Genomic DNA, 26,051 nt, shown 5'->3' on the forward strand with positions numbered 1-26,051 from the left:
AAACCACAGATTTCAGAGAAAGTTAAGGTGGGTGTCCTTAATTGAGTGAATGCTGAACAAGTGAAAAAAGAGATTGTTAAGACTGCATCTTCAGATTATTTGAATTTTGAGTGCTTCCTACTGTATAGCAATGTGAACAAATGATAAAGCTTTAACAATGTAGGAGTAAGGACATTAACTACATACTTTCTGATCTGGGAACTTTGTTTTCCTATTTGTTTTGGATAACACTACATAGCTTTGATATATGGCCATGTTAGTAATGTTTAGATAGGGGAATATTTAAACCACTGGATCAGAAGGGTTCTCTTGTGCTTTGAGGGATGAGGATGAGGAGTTGTTTTAACTTGAAATGTATCTGTTAAATTCACTTTGGCATACCTCAGTTAAATTTTTTTGTTTCAAGTAATCTAAATGTTCTGAAGTAATTCTCCAGGTTAAATTATGGAGTTTGCCAGTCAGTCTTTCATAATGCAAATTGTAGCACCTGAAACACTGCCAGTGAGAGTATCAGGATACAAGAGGAAGGTTTTAGCTTTCCATTCTGCAGCCTTACTCCAGGGGGTTGGATGCATGAAAACGTGTGTGAGACAGAAGACCTCTGGGCCAGCATTCTTTGAGAAAGAAACCTGTGTCCACTGGGAGTGAAGTTGAGGGTTAAAGTAGAGGTTTTGTTGGGCGCCTGGGTGGCTCAGTTGGGTAAGCGTCCGTTCAGCTCAGGTCAGGATCTTACAGTCCGTGAGTTCGAGCCCTGTGTCAGGCTCTGTGCTCCCCTGCTCATGCTCTGTCTCTCTCTGTCTCAAAAATAAATTAAAAAAATTTTAAAAAGTTAAAAAAAAAAAGTAGAGGTTTTGTTTAGAGATTTCTAGCATCTGTATTTCAGGATACAATCTGCAAGGTTTGTTTGGGTAAGTGTCTTATCACTGCTTGTTTCTTCTCGTTCCAGAATAGTATCCTGACTTTGTAAATTGGAGAAGCCAGTGACACTGCCAGTGTTCTTTTCAGGTAGTGTCTTTGGGATCCGGTGCAAGTCGAATCATTGTTTAAATAAGGTAAATGCATGGTGGTAAAAGGAACTAATAATTACTTCATTGGCTTATAAAACCAGTCTTGTGTTAAGAGGTAAGGAATCGAGAAGATTCCTTACTGGAAGTCCTGGGTTCTTGTTAAGCAATGCTTATTTTTCAGCTTAATAAACTGAAACAAGATGATAAAGTAGTTCTGCTCTCCTCTCTGATTCTATTCTAAGTTGTAGAATTGGCACTTACCTTTTTTATTTTAACTAACTTTTGAGTCCTTTAATAACGCATGTTTATTCATTAGGAAATACTGAAAAAAATCATCCATAAACTTGACGTATGTATAATCATTGTTAATATTTTGGTGAATAGTCTCCTTCCATGCATGTGTTATTTGGATGTGTGTGTGTTTAACAAAACCGGGGCTGGACTTTTTTTGTCTCACCTGGTTCTTGTTAACAAGAGCAAGTCTTTCCCTGTTTGCATTTTTAAGTGACTCATGGCATTTCATCATCATGGATGTGCCATATAATTTAAAATTACCTTGGGGCGCCTGGGTGGCGCAGTTGGTTAAGCGTCCGACTTCAGCCAGGTCACGATCTCGCGGTCCGTGAGTTCGAGCCCCGCGTCAGGCTCTGGGCTGATGGCTCAGAGCCTGGAGCCTGTTTCCGATTCTGCGTCTCCCTCTCTCTCTGCCCCTCCCCCGTCCATGCTCTGTTTCTCTCTGTCCCAAAAATAAATAAACGTTGAAAAAAAAAATTTAAAAAATAATTTAAAATTACCTAACTAGTTCCTTTTTGGTAGACATTTAGGCTTTTCTCGCATTTTTCTCTGTCTTGGATAACTGTGTAATAGACATGAATAAATTCATGAATGCATTTGATTTCCTTAACTTTAGAAAGCATTTTATATGTTGTACTTTTTTCTTTTTATTAACGTACAGAAACCCTTTCTAGTCCCTAATGCAATCACTTTCAACTCTACCATTTCTTTTGATATTGCCTTTAAGTAATAAGCTTATTTTGCTACTTACTGATTTTCTAGTTTTTGGTATTATGTGTTACCTCCCCCACCTTGGATAGTAGTGGTTTCTAATACAATCCTAATTGGCTAGTATTCACTGTTGACAGTATTATGGTTGTGTATAACTTATTCACAGCCAAGTCATGTTACATGCTATGGTTAATTTTCCTGTTCTGCATAACTTTTCATTTTCTTAAAAAAATTTTTTTTTAATATTTATTCATTTTTGAGAGGGAGAGATAGAGTGCAAGTGGGGGAGGGGCAGAGAGAGAGGGAGACACAGAATTGGGAGCAGGCTCCAGGCTCTGAACTGTCAGAACTCACGAACCATGAGATTGTGACCTGAGCTGAAGTCAGGCACGTAACTGACGGAGCCACCCAGGCGCCCCTTGCATGACTTTTTATTTTCTCTGTTGCTAATAAAGATCTTTTTTTTTGGTCTGTTTTGCTTAATTTCTATTTTTCCTCAGTTATTCCTCTTTAAACTCTACCCAGAAGTGTAAATCTTCCTTGATACTTTAAATGTTTTAGCTATATGACAAATTTTATCTTCCTGGAGATACCTTCTAATCTGCTCCATTCTGGATATTCTCAAGGTAGCTGCCCAGCCGTCATACTTGCTGTCTCAGCATCATCATCCTCATGATTTTTCCTGTGTCTCTTGTGCTAGATCCCATTATCTTTTCCCACATCCTTTCCTTCTTGATCGAATCTCTTGTTTTGGAGAAGCGCCATTCTCCGTTGGCTTTCTGAGAAAAGGGTCCACAAGAGGTAAATTGTTTAGACATACATGTCTAAAAATGCCTTTACTCTGCCTTAATATTGATTATTAGTTTGGCTGGGTTTAGAGTTCTAGTTGGAACATAATATTCCTTCAGATTTTTAAGATCCTGTTCTATTGCCTGTTGGCTTTCACTGTTGATGAGATGTAAGTTACCTTTGACCCCTGAAACTTCAGAACTTCTCTTTCTCAGCTTTCTGAAATCTTACGACGATGTTCTTGGTGTGGCTGTTTTCATCTAATGTGCTGGTCTCTTAATGGACTGAAACTTAAAAGTCCCCCAGTTCCAGGAAATTTTCAGGAATTATGTTGTTGATTTTTCTCCCCTTTATTTTTGCTACTGTTTTGTGGAATTATTATTAATTGGATGTTGTATCTTTTGGGTTGATCCTGTAAATTATCTTTTTTTCTGCTATTTCCATCTCTTTATTTTCTGGGTTGCATTTTCTAACCTTTGTTGTTTTTATCATTTATGTTTGTGTATATATATATATATATATATTTTTTTTTTTTTTTTCCACATTCATCAGCTTTTTTCTTGTTGAGAGAGAGTGTGCACGAGCGGGGGAGGGGGCAGTGAGGGAGGGAGAGAGGGAATGAGAGAAAGAGAGGGAGAATGAAAATCTTAAGCAGGCTCCATGCTCAGCACGTGGCCCCACATGGGGCTCCATTCCACGACCCTCGGATCATGACCTGAGCTGAAATCAAGAGTCAGACACTCAATAGACTGAGCCACCCACCCAGATGCCCCTTATCAACTGTTTAAAAAAGTAATCTCTGTCCAGCATGGGGTTTGAACTCACGACCTCAAGATCAAGAGTTGCTGTACTGACACAGCCCACCAAACACCCCCATATTCATCAATATCTTTATTTACTCAGTTCTTCATATAACTCTAAACAACTGCAGTCCCTACAAAAATATAGTTATGCCCTTCATACATATGCAGAAGCTTGTGTCTTCAAGACAAGCTGGAAATCATTTTTTTTTTGTTTTGTTTTTAAATTTTGAGAGGGTTGAGGAGAGGCAGAGAGAGAGAGAATCTGGAGAAGCAGGGCTTGATCTCACAAACCGTGAGATCAAGACCTGAACCAAATCCAGAGTCAGACACTTAACCAGGCTGAGTCCCCCAGGCAGTAGTTAGTTCTTAAATTGTCCCATGTGAGTCAGAGATTCCAGCTGCAGTTAACTACAAACCTTCCTTCCCACCTCTTATGAAGGCTTTTCAATTTACTGACATCATGGATGATGATATTTATTTTATAGTGGTAAGAACATTTAAGATGAGATCTATCCTCTTAACAAATTTTTAAGCATATGGTACATTATTGCTGACTGTAGATACAGTGTTGTACAACAGATTTCTAAAGCTTATTTATCTTACGTAACTGAAACTTGATGTGCTTGATTAGTACCTGCCCATTTCCCTCTCCCCCCAGCGCTCTGACAACAGCCATTCCACTCTGAATCAGTGAGTTTGTCTCTTTTAGATACCTCATATAAATGGAATCAGCCAGTATTTGTCTTTTTGTGACTGGCTTATTTTACTTAGCGTAACGTCCTCAAGGTTGGTGCATGTTGGCACACATTGCAGAATTCTTTTTTTTTAAGGCTGAATAGTATTCCATTGTATGTATATACCATGTTTTCTTTATCCATTCATCTGTTGTTGATGGACATTTAGATTCTTTCCCATCTTGGCTATTGTGAATAGAACTTCAGTGAATGGGAGTGCTGACATCTCTTTGAGGTCTAGATTTTGCTGCTTCTGGATAAATACCCAGAAGTGGGATTGCTGAACATGTGTTCTTACATGTTTAGTTTTCAAGAGCTCCCTTTTGTTCTCTGCAGCAGAGAAGTGAAATAGTTCAGTATTTAAGATTGTGGATCATTTCCTCATGTAAAATGTGGGTAATAATAGTGTGTACCTCATAGCAGTGTTGTAAGCTCAGTGAATTAATGTATGTGAAGCATTTAGAGAAGTGCCTGGTTATTTTTTTTTATTATTATTACTATATTCCTGTCCGCTTATGATGGATAGAATATCTTTTATCTCTGAGAAAATTAATAAATAGGCTTACATAGGCTTATCAAATAGACACTAATATTTTCTTTTTTTTCCAATTAAAAAAAAAAGGTTTTTTTTTTAATGTTTATTTATTTTTGAGAGAGACAGAATGCGAGTGGGTTGGGGCAGAGAGAGAGGGAGGCACAGAATCTGAAGCAGGTTCCAGGCTCTGAGCTGTCAGCACAGAGCCCGATGTGGGGCTCGAACTCACAGACTGTGAGATCATGACCTGAGCTGAAGTTGGACACTTAACGGACTGAGCCACCCAGGTGCCCCTTAAATTTTTTTTTTTTTTAACGTTTATTTATTTTTGAGACAGAGACAGAGCATGAACGGGGGAGGGTCAGAGAGAGAGGGAGACACAGAATCGGAAGCAGGCTCCAGGCTCTGAGCCATCAGCCCAGAGCCCAACGCGGGGCTCGAACTCACGGACTGCGAGATCATGGCCTGAGCCGAAGTTGGACGCTTAACCGACTGAGCCACCCAGGCACCCCTAAATTTTTTTTTTTTAATGTTTATATTTATTTTTGAGACAGAGCAAGACAGACCATTGAGCGGGGGAGGGGCAGAGAGAGAGGGAGACACAGAAAGCAAAGCAGTCTCCAGGCTCTGAGCTGTTTTGTTAGCACAGAACCCGACGCAGGGCTTGAACCCACGAACTGCGAGACCATGACCTGAGCTGAAGTCGGACACTTAACCAACTGAGTTACCCAGGTGTCCCTGACAGGGAGGGTATACTTCTAAACTTTTTTTTTAAGTTTTTTGTTTGTTTATTTATTTTGAGAGAGAGCGCGCGCACGCACATACAAGCAGAGGAGGGGCAGAAAGGAGGAGAGACAGAATCCCAAGCAGGCTCTGCACCATCAGTGTGGAGCCCAATGTGGGGCTTGAACTCACGAACTGAGATCATGACCTGAGCCGAGATCAAGAGTTAGATGCTTAACTGACTGCGCCAGCCAGGCACCCTGAAACTTTGTATTTTGTTCCATTTATTTCTCTAATCTTGTACTGATACTCAGTGTTTTTATTATTGTAGCCTTATTTCATCTTTTAGTTAGTGGTATAAGCCTTTCTTTCTTCTCCACCCTGAGCAAACAAAGTATAATTATTTCCATATTTCATGTTTTTATCCATACAGAAATATGGCAGTTCTTCAAGAGACTTAAGTGTTGATAATTAGAAAATAAAGACTAGAAGGGAATGTACATAGGAAGCCAGTTGCACAGTGTTTCAAATAAGCGTACTGGATTTTAACCTCCTTTGTCTTTGAAGGCTGCTTTGGAATTTTTTGATTCATTCAGTCAGTATCCCCTTGAGTCCTTATTACTGTGCCTGCTTTCTGTGCTGGGGATACCAGCAGTGAGCATGGAAGGCAGACAGGACTTGTGTTCTTGGGGGGCTTGCTTTCTAGTTTGGGGAGGCAGATAAGATAATTTCAGATTTTCCTAAGTATCAGGAATGAAATAAATAGGACAGCCAGATAAATTGGGGGTGGGGGAGCAGTGAGGTTTCATTTAGATAATATACTAAAGGAAGGCCTTTTCAAGTAGCTGAGATCAGCAGGATGGGAAAGAAGCCAGCCATGCTGGGGACTGCAGAAGAGTTCATTTGAAGACAATGGCAAGTGGAAAGGTGCTGGGACTGTAAATGCCTGCCTTGTTCAAGGAACAGAAAGAAGGCCATTGTGCCTGGGAGAGAGTGGTTTGAGATGGTGTTGGACAAGTAGGCAAGGGCCACATCACTTAGTATATTGAAACTATGGCAAGCCTGATCTTCCATACCTAAATGATGAATTCAGTTTTGTTCCTTTATTAAAAAACTAAACAAGATGTTCTAGGAAATAAATAGACCTATTTCTATAGGTAGTTTATATGCTGTTCCTAAAGGAAATCCCAGAGAGCGGAGCTGTATTGATCACATAATATGCGAACCAAGTTCTGGTTGGGTGTTTGGATCTAACTGGGGTTGGGGTAGTTGTGTTGTCTTTAAATTTAGATAGCTTCGAATGGTGCCTTAATTCACTTTAATGGAAGCAGTGGGTTGGGTTCTTCTTGGTTCCTTCTGTAGACTCAGGTGACTGATAAAATCCAAAATGAAATCATTTTTGGTTTCTTACGTAGAGTTTTATGTGTATTTAAGACAGTTCTCTCTCCCTCTCTTTTTTTAAGTTTATTTATTTATTTTTTTAATTTTTTTTTTTACGTTTATTTATTTTTGAGACAGAGAGAGACAGAGCATGAACAGGGGAGGGGCAGAGAGAGAGGGAGACACAGAATCCGAAACAGGCTCCAGGCTCTGAGCTGTCAGCACAGAGCCCGACGCGGGGCTCGAACTCATGGACTGCGAGATCATGACCTGAGCCGAAGTCGGTCGCCCAACCGACTGAGCCACCCAGGCGCCCCAAGTTCGTTTATTTTGAGAGAGACAGTACAACTAGGCGAGAGGCAGCAAGGGAGGAGAGAGAGATATCCCAAGCAGGCTCCTCACTGCCAGCACAGAGCCCGATGTGGGTCTCAAACCCACAAAGCCATGAGATCATGACCTGAGCTGAAACCAAGAGTTGGACACTTAACTGACTGAGCCACCCAGGCACCCCAAGACATTTCTTTTTTTCCTCAACTTATCTGGTTGAAGAGCAGATGTAAATGGAAAGTTATCAGGTGGTTCTATCAACAGGAAGATCTTACTGGATAGAGACTGTAAACTGCAGAAATAAATATGAATTTAAAAGTGACTTAAAATAGGGGTGCCTGGGTGGTTCAGTCAGTAGAGCATGCGTGTAACTCTTGACCTTGGTATTGTTAGTTTGAGCCCCACATTGGGCATAGAGTTTACTTAAAAATAAAAGTGACAAAATAATATTCGATCAGGTTTAAAACTTGAGCATTTGAAAATAGGTAATCTTTTGTTGTCCTTTAGGACGGCACTGTTGAAGAGAAGTCCAGTATGGGCCATATGTAATTTTGGATTTTCTAGCAGCCATAAAAACAAACAACAAAAAAAGCAAGCAAATGAAATTAATGGTATATTTTATGTAATATACCCAACACATTCTCATTTCAACATGTAATGTAAAAAATAGCTAGTGAGGTAGTTATATTTTGATTTTTTTGTACTAAGTCTTTGAAATACTATATTCTATACCTATGGCTCATGTCAGTCCAGATCAGGAACATTTCAAGGGCATAGTAGCCATAGGTGTATTGGACAGTGCAGTCCTGAAGGCTCATATGTCTGAAGGAACAGAAAAATTAATATGATTTACTTATTGAATGACATACTCCCATCTTCCAAATACAATTTAAAGCAATGAAAGATTAACATGAAATGAAATAAACTTGAACACATGTATTTTTTTCCCTCTAAACCACGTGTGATAAACTTGTTTGGAGAAGATGATTTGATCCTAAAAAGACCAATGTTTATAAAAGATACCAAACAGTTTCTCCTAAGAGAGTTATAAACGAGCTTGATATAGAACTTGTAAACAGTGGCTGTGCATCAGGGGTGGGATGATAACTTGATGAAGGGAGACCACAGTCCTTCCACTCCTTGGAATCTGCAGTGTCCATATGCCAGTGGTTCTGAATCCCTTTCCAGGTTTCCTCAATAAGAATCTTCCGTGGGTAGCTCATGGTTTGTGGGTTCGAGTCTGCATTGAGCTCTGTGCTGAGGGCATGGAGCCTGCTTGGGATTCTGTCTCCCCCTCTCACTGCCCCTCCCTGCTTGCCCTCTCTCTAAAAAGTAAATAAACATAAAAAAAACCTTTAGATTTGATAAATGGACTTCTCTTAAAGCTCTAGAGGTGATTGCAGTATGCACTATTGGTTAAGCCCAAGCTATTAGTAGTAATAACTTCATTTTCTTTTAAATGTTACTTTTGAGAGAGAGAGTGTGCGTGCATGCAGGGAAGGGGCAGAGAGACAGAGGGAGAGAGAGAATCCCAAGCAGGCTTCACGCTAGTGCAGAGCCTGAAGTGGGGCTCGATCTCACAACTGTGAGGTCACGACCTGAGCCAAAATCAAGAGTCAGATGCTTAACTGACTGAGCCACCCAGGTGCCCCATAATAATTTCATTTTAAAAAATAATTCAGTGTCGGGCACCTGGGTGACTCAGTTGGTTCAACACCCAATTCTTGATTTCGGCTCAGGTCATGATCTCACACTTCCTGAGATTGAGCCCTGTGTTGGGCTCTGTGCTGGTGGTGCAGAGTCTGCTTGGGATTCTCTCCTCTCTCTCTGCCCCTCCTCCTGCTCATGGGCTCGCGCGCTCGCGCTCTCTCTCTCTCTCTCAATATAAATAAACATTAAAAAAAAAAACACAGGTAAGTGTCATGATTGGCTGTTTAATTCAGCTTTTAAAAAGGTTTACCATAATGAGAGCTAGAAGGAGGCCATAGGTCATTAGTTAACAGGCTATAGTGCCTTTATTAAGTTAGAAAAGCTGAGATTTCCTCTAAAAAATGAGAAGATATTCCCCAGTGGTAACATATACTCATTTAAAAGTGGAACTAAAATTGCCGTTACCCTCCCCTAGGGATATAGGAGAACAGCCTCTGGGGTGAATTGAAGATTATTTAAGCTACTGACTATGCATATACTGTCCATTCTGTTTTTCTAATGATGAAAGATTAATTGCATAGAAGATCCTGATTAGTAGACACCCATTGGACTTAAGCAAATTCTCAAGAGAAAATACCACAAGTTGCCTACACTGGGGGATATTGTGGTGAACAGGTTCCAAATGAATGGCCCCTCAGCTTGCTGTTGATTTTCTCTGCTAACATCTAGCAGCAAAGGGATTTTTCTCCAAAGGTCATGACCTTAGAATGTGACCTTTTCTTGCTTCTTTATACCTCTCAGTGCAATACATGCTGATTTAGCTAGAAAAGGTATAAAGCACTTTATTGTTCTGTGTAGGAAGATATCTGATTACTTATTACTAATAACAAGAAAATAGAATTCAGTGGTGAAATCTGTTTGCTGTTAGAGAAAGTTCCTCAGTATCTCCCTCTCACCACTCTGGGGTTGTAGCTGAACAGACCTTGTGGTGTGAACTTATCTGCTATGTGCCAGGCAGTTTATGTGCACTTACTTAGTTCCCATGGTGGTTTTGTGAGTGGTAGGTCATTTTTGGAAGATTGGGGCAATATCTTACCCAGCTAATGAATGGAGCACCCAGGACTGGAGCCTAGTTCTTTTTTGGTGCCAAAGCCACAGAACCTGGTTCTGTATTAGAAAGTGGCTCTCAGGGGTGCTGTCCATTTGAGACAGGGCATTTGAGATTGATAATTTACTTCAGATTCTCTCACATCCACCTTTATGTGCATCTTGAAGCAAGCTTAGATTGTGGAAAACACTGAACGAAACCTGGATTCTAGTGCTAGCTTGGTTGCTTGCTGTGTGTTGGGGTTCCCTTGCCATTGAACAGGAATTTCCCAGTCATCTTCTACTTTGGTCTTCATAACCATGAGAGAGGGATACCAGATCCCCCTGCTTTTTTTTGTTTGTTTAAAAAAGTTTTTGTTTGAAGATAGGTTTAGACCATTGCGTGGATGGTACAAAATCCTTGTATGAGTTTGCTCAGGCTGCTGAGAGAAAGTACAAACTAGGCGACTTCCACAAGAGCAGTTTATTGCTCTGCAGATCTGGAGGCTCGAAGGTAAAAACATCAGGGTGTTGGCAGGGTTGCTTCCTTGGCATGGAGATTGCTCTCTTCTTCCTGTGTCTCTTCACATTGTCTTTCCTCTGCATATCCCTGTGTCCAGATTTCCTCTTTTTATAAGGACACCAGTCCTATACCTCAATGGAGGTCCTATCTCCAAATGAGGTCCCATTCCGAGGTACTTGGGGTTGGGACTTCAACATATAAATTTTGGGGGTGAGGGTAAACAATTCAACCCATAATAGTTCCTATATTCCCCTTACCCAGTTCCCCCCTTATTTTTTTTTTTAATTTTCTTTTCAGTGTTTATTTTTATTTAAAAAAAAATTTTTTTTTTTAACGTTTTATTTATTTTTGAGACGGGGAGACAGAGCATGAACAGGGGAGGGTCAGAGAGAGGGAGACACAGAATCTGAAACAGGCTCCAGGCTCCGAGCTGTCAGCACAGAGCCCGATGCGGGGTTCGAACTCACGGACCGCGAGATCATGACCTGAGCCGAAGTCGGCCGCTTAACCGACTGAGCCACCCAGACGCCCCTCAGTGTTTATTTTTGAGAGAGAGTGTATGCATGCATGCGCACAAGCAAGCGGGGGAGGGGCAGAGAGCAAGGGAGACAGAATGCGAAGCAGGCTCCAGGCTCCAAGCTGTTAGCACAGAGCCCGACGTGGGGTTCAAACTCATGAACTGTGAGATTGTGACCCAAGCTGAAGTCGGGGTGCTCAACCGACTGAGCCACCCAGGCACCCCCCCCCCCCAATTTCCCCTCATTAACACCTTACACCAGTATGGTACATTTAGCACAATTAATGAACCAATAATGATACATTATTATGAATTAAAGCGTTACCCCTGTTTTTAACAACTGAGAAAACTTCAGTTCAAAGAGAAGATGTGACTGGCAAAAGGTAGCACAGCTAGTGACATTGTTTCTGACTTTACACTGGTGCCTGCAAAAGAAAACTCCCAAAGTCACATTGTGAATCTGAAGAGATAGTGAAAAATACTTTCTTAAAAAATGTTTACTTAATTTTGAGAGAGAGACACTCTAAGCATGAGCGGGGGAGGGGCAGAGAGAGAGGAGGACAGAGGATCCAAGGTGGGTTCTGCACTGACAGAGAACCTGATGCCAGGCTCAAACTCATGACCTGTGAGATCATGAGCTGAGCTGAAGTCGGACACTTAACCTACTAAGCCACCCAGGCACCCCTACTTTTTTTTAAAGCTGCTGTGGTTTTTGTTTAATTTACTACTATTTTTTATTTTAGAGGGGGAGAGAGCGTGAGCAAGGGAGAGGGGCAAAGGATGAGGGAGAAAGAGAATCCTGAGTAGGTTCCATGCTACACGCAGAGCCCAATGCAGCGCTTGATCCCACGACCCTGGGATCATCACCTGAGCTGAAATCAAGAGTTGGACGCTTAACCTACTGACACCCAGGTGCCCCCCAAAATACTTTTCTGTGTATAATTACAGCACGACAGGGAACTTCTCTCTCTTGCTTGCTGCATCTTGCATAATGTATAACATAAGAATTAGCATTCAATAAATTCTCATAGAGTGAACAGAATGCTCCTGGTTCTTGCTGGACAGTGGTATTTTTGGGGAATATACACATACCAGTCTTAACCAAAGTAACTGTAGGCATACCTACCTTTTACTGTACTTCACTTTATTGCACTTGGTAGACACTTTGTGTTTTGTTTTCTTTTTGTTTTTACAAATTGAATGCTTGTGGCAATTCTGCATCAAGCTAGTCTGTTGGCACATGTCTCCAACAGTTCTTGCTCACTTCATGTCTGTGTCTCATTTTGGTGATTCTTGCAGTATTCCAGATGTTTTTTATTATATTTGTTATGGTGATCTATGATTAGGGATTACAACTTATGTAAATTCAGATGATGGTTAGCATTTTTTAGCAGTAAAGTATTTTTTAATTACGGTGTGTACATTTTTTTAGACACAATGCTATTGCACATTTAATAGACTACAGTATAGTGTAGACATAAATTTTAAAGCAAAACACTTGACTCACTTTATTACTGTGGTCTGGAACCAAACCTGCAGTATCTCCCGTTGTATGCCTGTGTATAGAGATTGTGAATCTTGCTTTAATGAGAAAGCAAGACTAAGTTTTAAATTATGAAATAATGGTGTATTTACCTTTCTGTTAAGCATCTCTTAATGCAGTGTCCTATTTTGTTTGTAAAGCCCAACCTGCTACTTATCCTGAAGCCTTAGAAGTTGTATGTCTAGTATTATCCACGTTTCACAAAAGAATAAACTGAAATCTATAGAGATTATTACTTTCTTAAAGTTCCCCAGAACGCCTCTCTTATCCATGTCACTTCCTTTTGCTATGACATTATTAGATAAACCTTACGCTGTACTTACCACACAAGATGCTGGCAAATAAAGTTATCACTTACACACTTGTTATTCCTTCAGAATACCTTTAAGAGGCATACTTACGCTTTATAAGCATATATGCTTATATAAGCATATATATGTGTATATATATATGCCTTATATATACTTAAAACTAATTGGTGTGTAAAATTTCTTATAGGCATTTTATTTTACTAGCTTTTTTCAAGCTGGTGACTTGGGACCTAAGTTCATTGTTTGTGTGCATTTTTCAGAATTTTCAGGCACTGATTATGTTGCCTTCTGTGAATGAATATCCCACTAGTTAAGACTTTCATATGTTTTAATTTCTGATTAAAGGAGAAATAGTTTGATTAAAAGAGTGAATAAAGGTGTTTCCTAGCAAAGATTTATCACTGTGGTCTTAAATTAATATTTTCTCCAATGTCCTAGCAGGCAAGCAAGCAAGCTTTATAAAACTCTGATTCCTGTATGGAAATCAGGTTTGAAATAATTAGTGCCTCTTTGCCTGCTGTATTCTGTGCAATAGGGAAAAATACATATCATTGAATTTTTCCTACCTTTCCAAGTTATTCAGAAGTAATATGGTCCTGTTCCTTTAAAAAGTGAAAGATGGAAGGGGTGGAGCTTGCCATGTCATTGAGACAAGAAATGAATTCAGTCACTGAAGAAGAAAAAGGAAATGTGACCTCTTGCTGGCTCTGTGATGGGAAGAAGCTAGCAGCAGTGTCCCTCACTCTGACAGGATTCTGTAGCAGAGCCCAGACTCGTTCTGGGAGCTCATCTTTTCCAAGTGAGGTTGGTGCTGCCTGAATTTGGTATAGGTGGCTTCTCCCCGATGCAAGTGATAAGTTTTTAAGTACAGTTAGAAGGTAAGTGATTTCAGGGGTGCCTGGGTGGCTCAGTTGGCTAAGCGTCTGACTTCGGCTCAGGTTGTGATCTCACGGAGTGTGAGTTCAAGCCTTGTGTTGGGCTCTGTGCTGACAGCTCAGAGCCTGGAGCCTGCTTTGGATTCTGTGTCTCGGTCTGTCTCTCTCTGCCCCTCCTCTACTCATGCTCTGCCTCTCAAAAATAAATAAAAACATTAAAAAAAAAAAAAAAGTAAGTGGTTTCAGGCAGATTGGCTAGTTTTTATAAAGGAGTAGAATATGATGTGAATCTTAAATGATTTCTTCTACAGTAAATCTCAGAGTTGATAGGGGATGGAAGGATGAGATTTTTTTTTTAATGTTTTTATTTATTTTTGAGAAGAGAGAGACAGAGCATGAACAGGGGAGGGGTAGAGAGAAAGAGGGAGACACAGAATCCAAACCAGGCTCCAGGCTCTGAGCTGTCAGCACAGAGCCCAATGTGGGGCTTGAACTCAACAAGTCTTGATATCATGACCTGAGCTGAAGTCGGATGCTTAACCAACTGAGCCACCCAGGCACCCGGATGAGATTCTTTTTTAAAAGCTGAAAACTTAAGCTATTCCATTTAATTCCAGGTTTGTTTGTTTTTAGTTTATTTACTTATTTTGAAGGAGAGACAGTGGAGGGGCAGAGAGAGAATCCCAAGCATGCTCTGTGCTCTTAGCACAGAGCCTTATGCAGGGCTTGATCTCATGACCCTGAGATCATTACCTACGCTGAAATCAAGAGTTGCAAGCTTAACTGGCTGAGCCACCAAGGGGCCCCTAATTCCAGTTGTAAGATATACCTGAAGTAAGGATGAGGGATGTCCTCCTAAGTTTGTGTAGATTTTCAAGCTTTTTGACAGTAGGAAACTGTTCCAAGTCATCATTTTATTGAAAAAACAGTCACAGAGAGGTAAAAATACTTGGCCCATGTAAGGGCTTCTGGGTTTATTAGCATTAATTTGGTTTTGATAAATTTCCCTCATTTAAGGTGCTTGTGCACTTGCTTGGTGCCAGTTAATTATTTTTTTTTTCCAGCCTTTCATTGCTCACCAGTGTCAGTGAAAAAGATCAGTTCTGCCCTCCCCTGGGGGCCTTGATATTTTGTGGGGAGAGAGAAGGAAGAAAGCAGTTTATAGCTCAACAGAAGACTAGAACAAGTCTCTTGTATATTAGCTGACTGGTGCTTGGGCTTAGAAGGAGGGAAGTTAAGACTTTTTCTCAGGTAGGATGGGCTCCCTGCTGGATACACCCACAGAATCTGTAACAGATCATCTGGTGACTTTTGGAGATGAGTTTTGTTCCAACAGGTCAGGGCAGCCCAAAGCATCCAAAGTAAATAGTAATAACTTTTAGAAAGGAATTCCCTATTTCCCTCAAGTGTGAAGTGACAGCAAAAAGTCACTTTTTTCTTTATTTGCTATTCAGCTTGGTATGGATTTTTTCTTTTTAACGTTTATTTATTTTTGAGACAGAGAGAGACAGAGCATGAATGGGGGAGGGTCAGAGAGAAAGGGAGACACAGAATCCGAAACAGGCTCCAGGCTCTGAGCGGTCAGCACAGAGCCCGACGCGGGGCTTGAACTCACGGACTGCGAGATCATGACCTGAGCTGAAGTCGGCCGCTTAACCGACTGAGCCACCCAGGCGCCCCATGGATTTTTTTCTTTAAAAGAATTTTTTTGGGGCGCCTGGGTGGCGCAGTCGGTTAAGCGTCCGACTTCAGCCAGGTCACGATCTCGCGGTCCGTGAGTTCGAGCCCCGCGTCGGGCTCTGGGCTGATGGCTCGGAGCCTGGAGCCTGTTTCCGGTTCTGTGTCTCCCTCTCTCTCTGCCCCTCCCCCGTTCATGCTCTGTCTCTCTCTGTCCCAAAAATAAATAAACGTTGGAAAAAAAAAAAATAAATAAAAGAATTTTTTTTTTTTTTTTTTTTTTTTTTTTATTCTCAAGTTTGTTAACATACAGTGCAATCTTGGGTGTGGATTTTCTAAGAGACAAATACCTTGGAGTTCTCATTTGCCATCCAAAGAAACACTAGGGATAGGAAAGAAAGAACAGAGATTGAGTTTTTGAGCACTTGGAATTGAACTCTTGTGGATAAAAGCTGGCCTAGTATTTCTAGTATGTGTAGTTTTATGCTAGGCTGGCCATTCCTTAATTGCTCTACTTTTAAATTACTTCATAGCTCACCCTCAGAGAAACTTCTTAATGCTCACTTAGACATATTGTCCGTGTGTCTATGGATAACTGACATGTTAGTTTTTTATGTAGTGAAAACAGTACACACAGTTGGGCCTTTTGTTTCTGCAGTTAACCCTGACATAACAACCGGGGGCCAGATACAGTTTCTCCAAGGGTGTGGGCTTTGCTGGCTGGCTTTTATCCCTCCAGTTTCTGGGTACAGACTGCATGATTTCTGTGAAGGTTGCCAAACTGGTTCCTCCTACTGTTAGGACAGTTGGGAATTTGTTTTGTAAACAGGTCCATTGTTAGCATAAATATATATGCTTTCACTAATAAAAGTTATTTTTAGGGAAGTTGATAATAAGGCTGACATAAGAAGGCACATCGGGAAAAAAAAATGACAAAGTTGTATTTTCCTAAATACCAAACAGTTGTGGTGAAGTCACCATTTTTACAGTGGATTTTGGACTCTGTAGAATTAGAAACCTTGGGTTGGGTTTTTTTGGGGGGTTGCTAATCAAACATACAGTTTGTTAATATGTATTTTCTACTTTCTCATCGTGATCTTCTCAGCTGTTATGAAGTATTCACACTTCTAAAAACAAGTTGATGAAACAGCACACAATGGGAACGGTATTTTGGACTACTCATGTCCTGGAATTAGGAGATAGTTTAGGGTTGCACTTTGGAATTTGCTTTAGATGTGTTTGAATTTAAATCAGAGTGATTGTTATTTGCTGATAAATGATTCTTCTTTTAGACTTATTTGTAGAGCACACAAGGAGAAGCATGTAGAGGTGAGCGATTTGGGTCTCTTCATTGCATATCTGGGTTTTGATTTTTTTTTTTTTAAGATTTTATTTTATTTTATTTTATTTTATTTTATTTTATTTTATTTTATTTTTTTCAACGTTTATTTATTTTTGGGACAGAGAGAGACAGAGCATGAGCGGGGGAGGGGCAGAGAGAGAGGGAGACACAGAATCGGAAACAGGCTCCAGGCTCCGAGCCATCAGCCCAGAGCCTGACGCGGGGCTCGAACTCCCGGACCGCGAGATCGTGACCTGGCTGAAGTCGGACGCTTAACCGACTGCGCCACCCAGGCGCCCCTAAGATTTTATTTTTAAGTGGTCTCTGCACTTAACGTGGGGCTCAAATTTACAACCCCAAGATCAAGAGTCACATGCTGTACTGACTGAACCAGCCAGGCATCCCAGGTTTGTTTTTTTTATTGAGGTATAATTGATATACTAATTTCAAGTGTACAACAGGGGTGCCTGGGTGGCTCGGTCGGTTAAGCGTCCGACTTCAGCTCAGATCATGATCTCACGGTTCGTGGGTTCGAGCCCCGCGTCGGGCTCTGTGCTGACCACTCAGAGCCTGGAGCCTGTTTCAGATTCTGTGTCTCCCTCATCTCTCTGCCCCTCCCCTGTTCATGCTCTGTCTCTCTCTGTCTCAAAAATAAATAAACGTTTTAAAAAGAAAATTAAAAAAAAAAGTTTAATTTTAAGTGTACAACATAATGATTTGATATTTATATTTGTAATTTTTTTTAATATAAGGAGTCTCTCGTTTTTCGTTCTTTTGTTTTTTTGTTTTCTGTTTTTATTTCAAGGGAAAAGATATAGGAAAATAGCTGCAGAGACTGGCTACATTCACCCAAATTTGTTAGCGTTTTGACCATAAGTAGAGCCTACCTGCAGAGAGTTGATGGTTTTTGAAGCTGGGTGGTGGGCACACTTGCGTTCCTTACACTGTTCTATTTTTGAGTATGAATCAACACTTCCATAATAAAAACATTTTAAAGAAATAGACCTCAGTTGACTGTAAAGCAAGCCTTTCCTAACCCTCTCTAAAGTCCTAAAAGAATAAAACAATTCCAATGTGATAAGACTTTCTCAAATGGACTTCGAGTAATTACAGTGCAGCTTTATTTATTTAGGGTCATGGAAGTTACTATTTTAGATTTTTTAAAATATCTCAGAAGAAGGTAGATAGGTGTTTGATTCCACATTAAAGATGAAAGAATCAACCCATTAACTCCAGAATGTCAACAACTTTTATGTTTAGAATAATGGGGTGAAGTCATCTGTAAAATGACCAGCTAAGAGAATTATATGTAAAGTAAGAAGCTGTCATTCTATGTCCCTCATTTTGTGTCTCTCCCTTCTCCTGCCCCCTTCCTCTTAAATCTTCCTTCCTGCTCTGCAGAGGTAACAGCTGTAAACAGTTTGCTGCATGTGCTTAAGTAGGTACATCTTATATGTACATCTGCACCCACATATTACACATTTTTAAAGAAGTTCTACCAAATTCCATAGAATTCAGTATTTAAAGTTCAAGAATTTCAGCACTAAACTTCAGAATATATTAAAGTTTTTTTTTTAATGTTTGTTTATTTTTGAGAGAGACAGTGCAAGTGTGGGATGGGCAGAGAGAGAGGGAGATGGAATCTGAAGCAGGCTCCAGGCTCTGAGCTGTCAGCACAGGGCCCGACGCAGAGCTCCAACCCACAAACTGTGAGATTATGACCTGAGCCAAGTCAGATTCTTAACTGACTGAGCCACCCAGGCGCCCCCAGAATAATTTTGATTTTATAACCTAGGCAAGGTCAAGTCTTTTATTATTTCTTTAGGTTGTTTAAGCAATAAAATTGCCATTCTCCCCAAAGTCCCTTTCCCACCTTTAGGAAGGTACTTAATGCATGTGTGATTATTCTTCTCTATAAGTTTTAGAATCTCAGAATTGAAATTAGTATTGTATTTATTAGCTTACTTCATAATTTAAGAGAGCCAGTTAATAGAGTTGATTATTAAATCTGTAAATATAATACTAATTTCAGTTCTGAATGGAAATCAGATCAGAGACCCCCTTCATTGTCATTCTCCCCAAAGGCCCCTCCCCCACCTGAGTTCAGTTTCTTCAGGGATGTGGGTGGGGTGTGAAGCCTTAGCAAAGTGTTACCCTAGAGATACCCCCAGCTGCTCTTGATTCTGTTTCTGTCTCTCACTCAGGAGAGGGATAATCTCCAGAGAAAAGCATAAAATAGTAAACATGTGTAATGTTTCACCTGAGCCCTGCTTTCCTAGCCAGAAGTATCCAGAGGCATACAAAGCACAAGTCAGACCATTGCTTTGTTCACAACTTTTTATGAATGGTGAATTTCTTTCTTGGTAGTTTTCCGTCTATCTTTTCTTTATCTTAGTCATTTTGTGTCTTGTTGACCAAGAATTTCTACTTCTTGCACTAGTGACTATTAAAAGCATGGCTTTTTTTTTTTTTAAATTTATTTATTGTATTGAGAAAGAGAGCAAGCACACGCATGAGCGGTGGAGGGGGAGAGAATCCCAAGCAGGCTCCGTGCTGTCAGAGCAGAGCCCATTGTGGGATGGGACATGATCCCAGGAACCTTGAGATTATGACCTGAGCTGAGATCAAGAGTCAGATGCTTAACTGAATGAGCCACCCAGGCGCCCCCAAAGCATGGCTGTCTTGATTGGACTTGGTGGCATTGAAGTTTTACTCTGACCTGGCACTAATAAATAGAGTTTGAGTATCTCCCTAACACGGAGGTCAGTTTGGCTTTCTGTATCTTGGAGTAAGATGTAGAAGGGACAAGAAAGAGTGATCTCAACTTCCCATTGAGCAGGAGTGGTTAGCCTATGGTATATACTTAATTCTATTCCTGGATTGTATTATTTATATTTGATAAACTGCTACTTTGGTGGAGAGCTTGGAGAATGAAGAGGAAGTTTGAAATGTGAAGTGTCCAGTCTTGTGGCTAATGACTTTGCAAAGTGCTGAAGATACAACTGGAGAGCAAATCAGACATGATCTCTGACCAGCTCATTTTGTAGCCTCCTGGTTTTGGTATCCCAGGTTGTGAAACTAATTTGGTTAGCAACCTTACGGTCCTCAAATGTGTAGTGCCATCTGATCTGGAAAAGTGTGCTGTCTTCTGGCAGAGCAGAGACTCAGTCTTGGGGTGATTGCAAAGGACAGCCAGTCCAGGCCCATGTGGATTCAGTCCTCAGGAACTTTCTTCATCCTTTTCGGGTTATGTTAGAGATCCATAAACAGTGGAAACTAATTTTCCCTTCCCAAGTGAGGGCCATTTTTTAATCCTAGGTGTATTCATGTTTCTTGTTATCAGTCTCTTGTCACATGAAGCTCTTTGTTCTCTACACCTGGCTGTAGCTCTCTGATTTAGGCTCTGTAAAATGACTGATGGCAGAAACATTCCTGCTGTCTTTGGCAAGAGACAACTTTTTGTGCTGGAAGTTCTGAGACTTGTTTCAAGTAGAGCCTATTTCCATTTTTTTGGAATGTTAGAGCTGGAGATAGGGGTGGGGGAAGAGAGCTGTTTTGTGCTTTAAACATTTCAGCTTTGCTGGTATAAGAATTAAGTTCTTTCAGAGGTCATTATGCTTCAGAGATTTAAAAAGTTTTTTTCAAGTTTATTTTGAGAGAGTGAGCAAGAGTGAGTGGAGGAGGGGCACAGAGAGAGGGAGTGTGAGAGGATCCAAGCAGGCTGTGCACTATCAGTGCTGAGCCCAATGCTGGGCTTGAACTCAGGAACCTCAAGATCATGACCTGAGCCAAAACCAAGAGTGGGACACCTAAACGACTGAGCCACTCAGGCTCCCCCAGAGATTCTTACTTTAACTTGATCAGATTCACAGGAGACTGATGGGTACAATATGCAAATGGAGTAGCTAAACCTTTAAGGTAATGGTGAGTCACCATATTAAAAACTTCATGTTGGGGCACTGTCAGTGTAGAGGCTGCTTGGGATATTCTCCTTCCCCGCCACCCCCCCCCCCTTTTCTGCTTCCGTGCTCTTTCTCTCTCAAACTTTAAAAAAGAAAAAAAAATTCATGTTTGAATTTTGGACCTATTTAGCTTTGGAACTTTGAGGGTGAGATACCTAACCCCTTAAGTCCTTTTTTTTCTTGTCTGTGAAACAGGACAGAGCATAGTATTTAATGAGGTTTGTGTGTATAAAATGAGCTAATGCTGAAGGTTTGTAGCTCCTTGTCTGGCATATCTTGGTAAATATTAGCAGTTGTTATTGAGGTTCTCAATTACAAAAAAACAATTTTTTTTTTTTTAACGCAGGGCTTGAATTCATGCCCCTGATGTCAAGACCTGAGCTGAGATCAAGAATCAAACACTCAACAGACTGAGCCACCCAGGCACCCCCTAGCAGTTGTTATTGATAAATCAAAGTGCCAGGAATCCGTTTCCATTAGATACATATCTAGCAAGAAAGCCAGTTCGCAGGACAGTCTTTTATGATAGGCAGGTCCATTCAGAGGCCAAAACTGATTTAGAAGGATGTTTGATGAATGTATTCTTGGTATAGATTCTAGATGTGTCTCCACCCCTGCAAGCTAGCTCTGCGCCCAACGCAGGACTTGAACTCATTCTAGATCTAGAGCAGGAGGAAGTAGATATTCTTTATTTTACCCCCAAGTAAACTCTGTGCCCACTGTGGAGCTTGAACTCACAACGGTGACTGAGATCAAGAGTTGTATGCTCTAATGACTTGAGTCAGCCAGGTGCCCCAGAAGCTAGATGTTCTTAAGAAGTAAGCCCATCAAATCATCATAGCTGAATTGCCCTACTTGAGGAAATGATGTATCCTAACTCTTCAGGATAGTCCCAATTTAAAATCCTTTTCCCCATTGTCATCATAAGTATGTATCCTATAAACTTTACATTGCTGGGGACAAACAACCCCCACCCTAGCCTGTCTTAGCTAGAAACAAAGCAGAAACTTCCATTGGGTTATTTGCTAATTTTCAGGTTTGAACTCTATGGTCCTGTACTTTTAGGTTTCTTTAGATGATTGTTATGGGTCATTAAATTCTAGCTTTCTCTTTCTCTGAACTTCAAGAAGATGCAAATTCTTAATGCTTGTTTCCTCCTTTCAGTATTTATTCGTGACTAAAACTTGTGTGTTTTATAAAGTTAGATCTTAGATGTTATGCATTTCAATATTTCAGTGTATCATGGTATTTACGTTTTAAATTAGAGACTTACCTAAAAGAACTCTAAGCCTTATGCTAAGATTCTTGCGTTTCTTTTTGGAGGGTTAGTTTTGGGGAAGATTTCCATAGGTGACCATTCTTATCCATTGTTTTGACCATTAGTTGCCTCTTAGAGGGTGATATTTATTGATCCTTCCTGAAATTCTCTTGGTTTAGAGCTTACTTGGGTCCTGTAACCCAAATTAAACATTAAAATAAATGTTCCTTTGTAACACTGCTGCTTTCTTGAATTAACACTTGGCTTTTCTGTCATGGTTCCTTGGAGTAAGCATTAGTAATGAAAGTTTCATGATGTTAATACATCTGAGTAATTTAGGAAGATAAGACAAAGGCACCTCTATATGCTTCATTGCTGCAAGGAAGCTGCTGGTGCTAGAAGAGGCTGGTGTTTACCAGAATACCTAGGATTTTGGTCTTAAATTGGTTGTAATGTGTATATTGAAATGAGAGTTAGTACCATGCGAAATGTTGTGAATATGTTCAAGGTATGTGAGATCTCTTGAAGAAATCGAATGTCCTGTGAGATAGTAAATGTGATATGGGAATGAGAAAAGAAAAAAAAAGAATATAGTCTGCCCAGCAAAGCCCTCTACAAGACATTAGATTAGAGCAGTGGAGCCATTCAGAATAGTTTAGGTGCAGCTATCCAGAGGTCAGACTGTTCGTCATAGGCATTTGTCCCTTGCCCAGCTCCCGTTTCCCTATCTTTCCATGGGTTTAGAAAGCTTTAAAGGACTTAGGTTTGAATTGATTTCACATATTAGGGAGGATTTGGGTCTGCCTCATGTTACCATTCTGTTTTTAGGTTATTGTATGTTTGCCTTTAATTTTTATTTGCTTGACTAATAAAATCCTTTCTTTAAACTTTTTTTTTTTTAATGTTTTTATTTTTTGAGAGGCAGAGACAGAGTATGAGTAGGGGGAGGAGCAGAAAGAGGGAGACACAGAATCCGAAGCAGCCTCCAGGCTCTGAGCTGTCAGCACAGAGCCCGACTCAGGGCCTGAACTCACAAACGCAAGATCATGACCTAAGCTGAAGTTGGATGCTCAACCTGCTGAGCCACCCAGGCGCCCCTAAATGCTCTTTCTTTAAAAATAAAGTCTGAGGGGCGCCTGGGTGGCTTGGTCGGGTTAAGCGTCCGACTTCGGCTCAGGTCATGAACTCACGGACCGTGAGTTCGAGCCCTGCGTCGGGCTCTGTGCTGACAGCTCAGAGCCTGGAGCCTGCTTCAGATTCTGTGTCTCCCTCTCTCTCTGCCCCTCCCCTGTTCATGCTCTGTCTCAAAAAAATAAATAAACATAAAAAAAAATAATTAAAAATAAAGTCTGAGAAGACCTTTTAAAATATGAACCGAATTATTTATGGAGTGAAGGATAATTGTTTGGTTTATGTGTAGCTTGGTTGTTTGGCATGCAAAGGTTGGAACCCCATGTGGCCTATTGAGGTTCTATCTGGCACTACTTAGTTTTAGGAACCCAATCTCCTGCCTCCTTTCAGTAGGCTACCTGCAGGGTTCCAGCCATGGGGTAAATACTCCCATAATGTTTATTCTGGTGAATTCAGCAGATGCCTACAACTTGGCCAAGGTAATGCTGGCATAATCACTTAGGGACACTGAGAAGAAACTTAATCTGAGGTGAGAAGGGAAAAGGAATAATTTAATTCATCCTTTGAGAGTTTTTGATTTAGAGAAGTTTTGGCTTTGTCTGCCAATGTTACTTCTTCTTTGAGTTGAATAATAAGATATGTTTTTAATGATATAAAAGTCATATAATTATATATCTTAATGCCTTCATTTTAAGTACAATGCATCTGTTCTCCCAAGGCCTGTTTATCTGCTTGGTAATTAGAGGAGGGAGTGGTTTGGGTGGGGAAGGCTTGGGAGACTGTGCTCTCAAGTGGCTCTGCGGGAACAGTTTGAAAGTGAACCCTTGCTCCAAGTGACTGAATTGTATCTGAAATAATTTCAAAAAGGCTGTTTGAAATTCTTCTCTTGGGTTTTAAAGAAAAGGTAGGAAAAAAGAGAACGGTAGTCGGATAAACACACAAGATGGAGGAGGAAGACATCTTGCAGCTGCAGAAGGGTGTGTGAGAGAAGACATTGGGACGTGCTCCAAATCTACATGTGCTTGGTATGGCTTTCCAGAAAGAGACATTTTCAGATGCATTAATAGTATCTAAAGAGTTCTGTAGTAGGCCACATTTGGAGAATTCCTTTAAGTTCTGAGTTTCCAATGAAGGAAGACAAACTGGTACCACATCGTCTAAAGACTATTGGAAAGTTGAGGATATTTGGGTCTTACCAGGCCCTTAACTATAGGAGTTTAGGAGCCAGGTCCTATGCTTCCGCATCCTTAACATGCCAGGCACATAGTGGATAGTAAGTATTGATTGCTACTTGTTCCGTTGGTGGATTCTTCTATAATGCTGGTGGAGGAACAGCACTCCCTTACCTTCATTGTGAGAAGAAGTTTTTACCCAGATTGTGTTTGAGGGGGTATGTTTTTGCCTGAGGCACATTTCATAGCCGTGAGCTGCCATATTAAGCCATAGTTCTTCTGTAAGGACTAGACTCTTCTATAGTATTTGAAATGAAACAAGCCTCTCCAGGAAGAGTGGGGTTTGTTGAAGAAGCAAAACTTCCCTTTGGGGAAATTTTAGTTTGAACAGAAATCAAATGCTAGGAATTTGTAACATGTAAAAAGGTGCCAGATTGATTTCCAAGGTGATGTTTGTCCCATTTCCCGATATATTTGTAGAACATGAACAAGGAAGAAATGGTAGAAACAGGAAAAGGTGTGTGTAATCACGTAAAGTCTGAAAGTCTTCAAAATAGAATTGAGAGTTGTTTTGAATGAACTTTGCTGATCAGATCAAATGGCTTTACTTACGTTTGTCCCTACCTTATACTAAAAAGGATTTATTTATATATGTATTTATGGATATCCAGAGAAAAAACTTCATGTCTTTTGGACACTTCCTTTCCCTTTTGCTTCCTGTAATTTGCTGTTTGTTATTCTTCAGGTGACCACTTAAATACCAGCTTTTCACCATCTTATCTTCATCATCTTATCTAAATAAAATAAGTCAGTACTACTCTGCATAAGCTTACTAACATTATGTGGTCTTTGTCTTTTAGTAACTACCAGAATTTGTAATTACATCTTTGCTTGCTTCCTTATTTGCTGTCTTTTAGCACCTCTAGACTTTGGGATCCATGAAGGCCAGAATCAATTCTGCTTTAATTTTAATTTAACTGTTTATCCTCTATTTAGCATCCTCTCAAATGAGTTAAGTGATTCATTGGTTTATCTCCAGCTGTGGTTTCATTTTATCCAGAGTCACTCCACTTATTTCTCAGAGTATAATGATGTTTTTAAAATCAGTTTCAATTCACGTTTAAAAAGTTCCAGGAGTAGGAGTAAGGGTGGTATCACAGTATTGTGACTCTTAAGCATACTTGTCAATTCTAGTAAGTTTATATTTAGAAATGTTAGGTTTGGCTTTATCTGCATTTAGATGACAAGTTTTTCTTCCTCTTAATGAAAATAAGCTTTGTAATTTTCTAATTTCTGGGGGCGAAATGAGTATTTCAACACTAGCTTGCTGGTCCTTTTTTTTCTTTTTTCTTTTTTTTATTGTCCACCTGTTGTGGACAATACCAGTGATCTAAAAGGATTTTTCATTCTGACTTCAGCTAAAATTGAAGATTGGGCAGAGATATCACGAGGCAGAAATAGCCCTAAATTTGTGACAGGAAAAAATCCATTCAGCAAGACTATACCTAAAATTTGCTGAAGGCCAACCAGAAAAACAAAATGCATTTTCCGTATTCAGTTCCTTTAAATTGCTCAGTTACACCTCCACCTCTTCATGCCTGAATAGCTACTTAGTCCTCTACCCTGGCTTTGTACAGTGACACTTCTGCCAAAAATCGGCTTCAAATGGAAATCTCTTTGACCTTGCTGGAGCACACAACA

At 40.3% G+C, this 26,051-nt stretch overlaps 1 protein-coding gene across 3 annotated transcripts in view; it reads left to right on the plus strand.

Moving 5' to 3' along the window:
- THRAP3 (thyroid hormone receptor associated protein 3) overlaps nucleotides 1-26,051 on the plus strand; it is a 76,916-nt gene that overhangs the window by 26,765 nt on the left and 24,100 nt on the right. For 2 of the 3 annotated variants that reach the window (XM_030323552.2, XM_030323555.1), the window contains exon 2: nucleotides 947-1,052. The gene's annotated coding sequence lies outside the window, so the exon portion shown is untranslated. The remainder of the gene's footprint in view (nucleotides 1-946; nucleotides 1,053-26,051) is intronic. The other variant, XM_030323553.1, reaches the window with a different exon arrangement.

This window comes from Lynx canadensis, chromosome C1 (assembly GCF_007474595.2).
Source record: "Lynx canadensis isolate LIC74 chromosome C1, mLynCan4.pri.v2, whole genome shotgun sequence".
NCBI lineage: Eukaryota > Metazoa > Chordata > Mammalia > Carnivora > Felidae > Lynx > Lynx canadensis.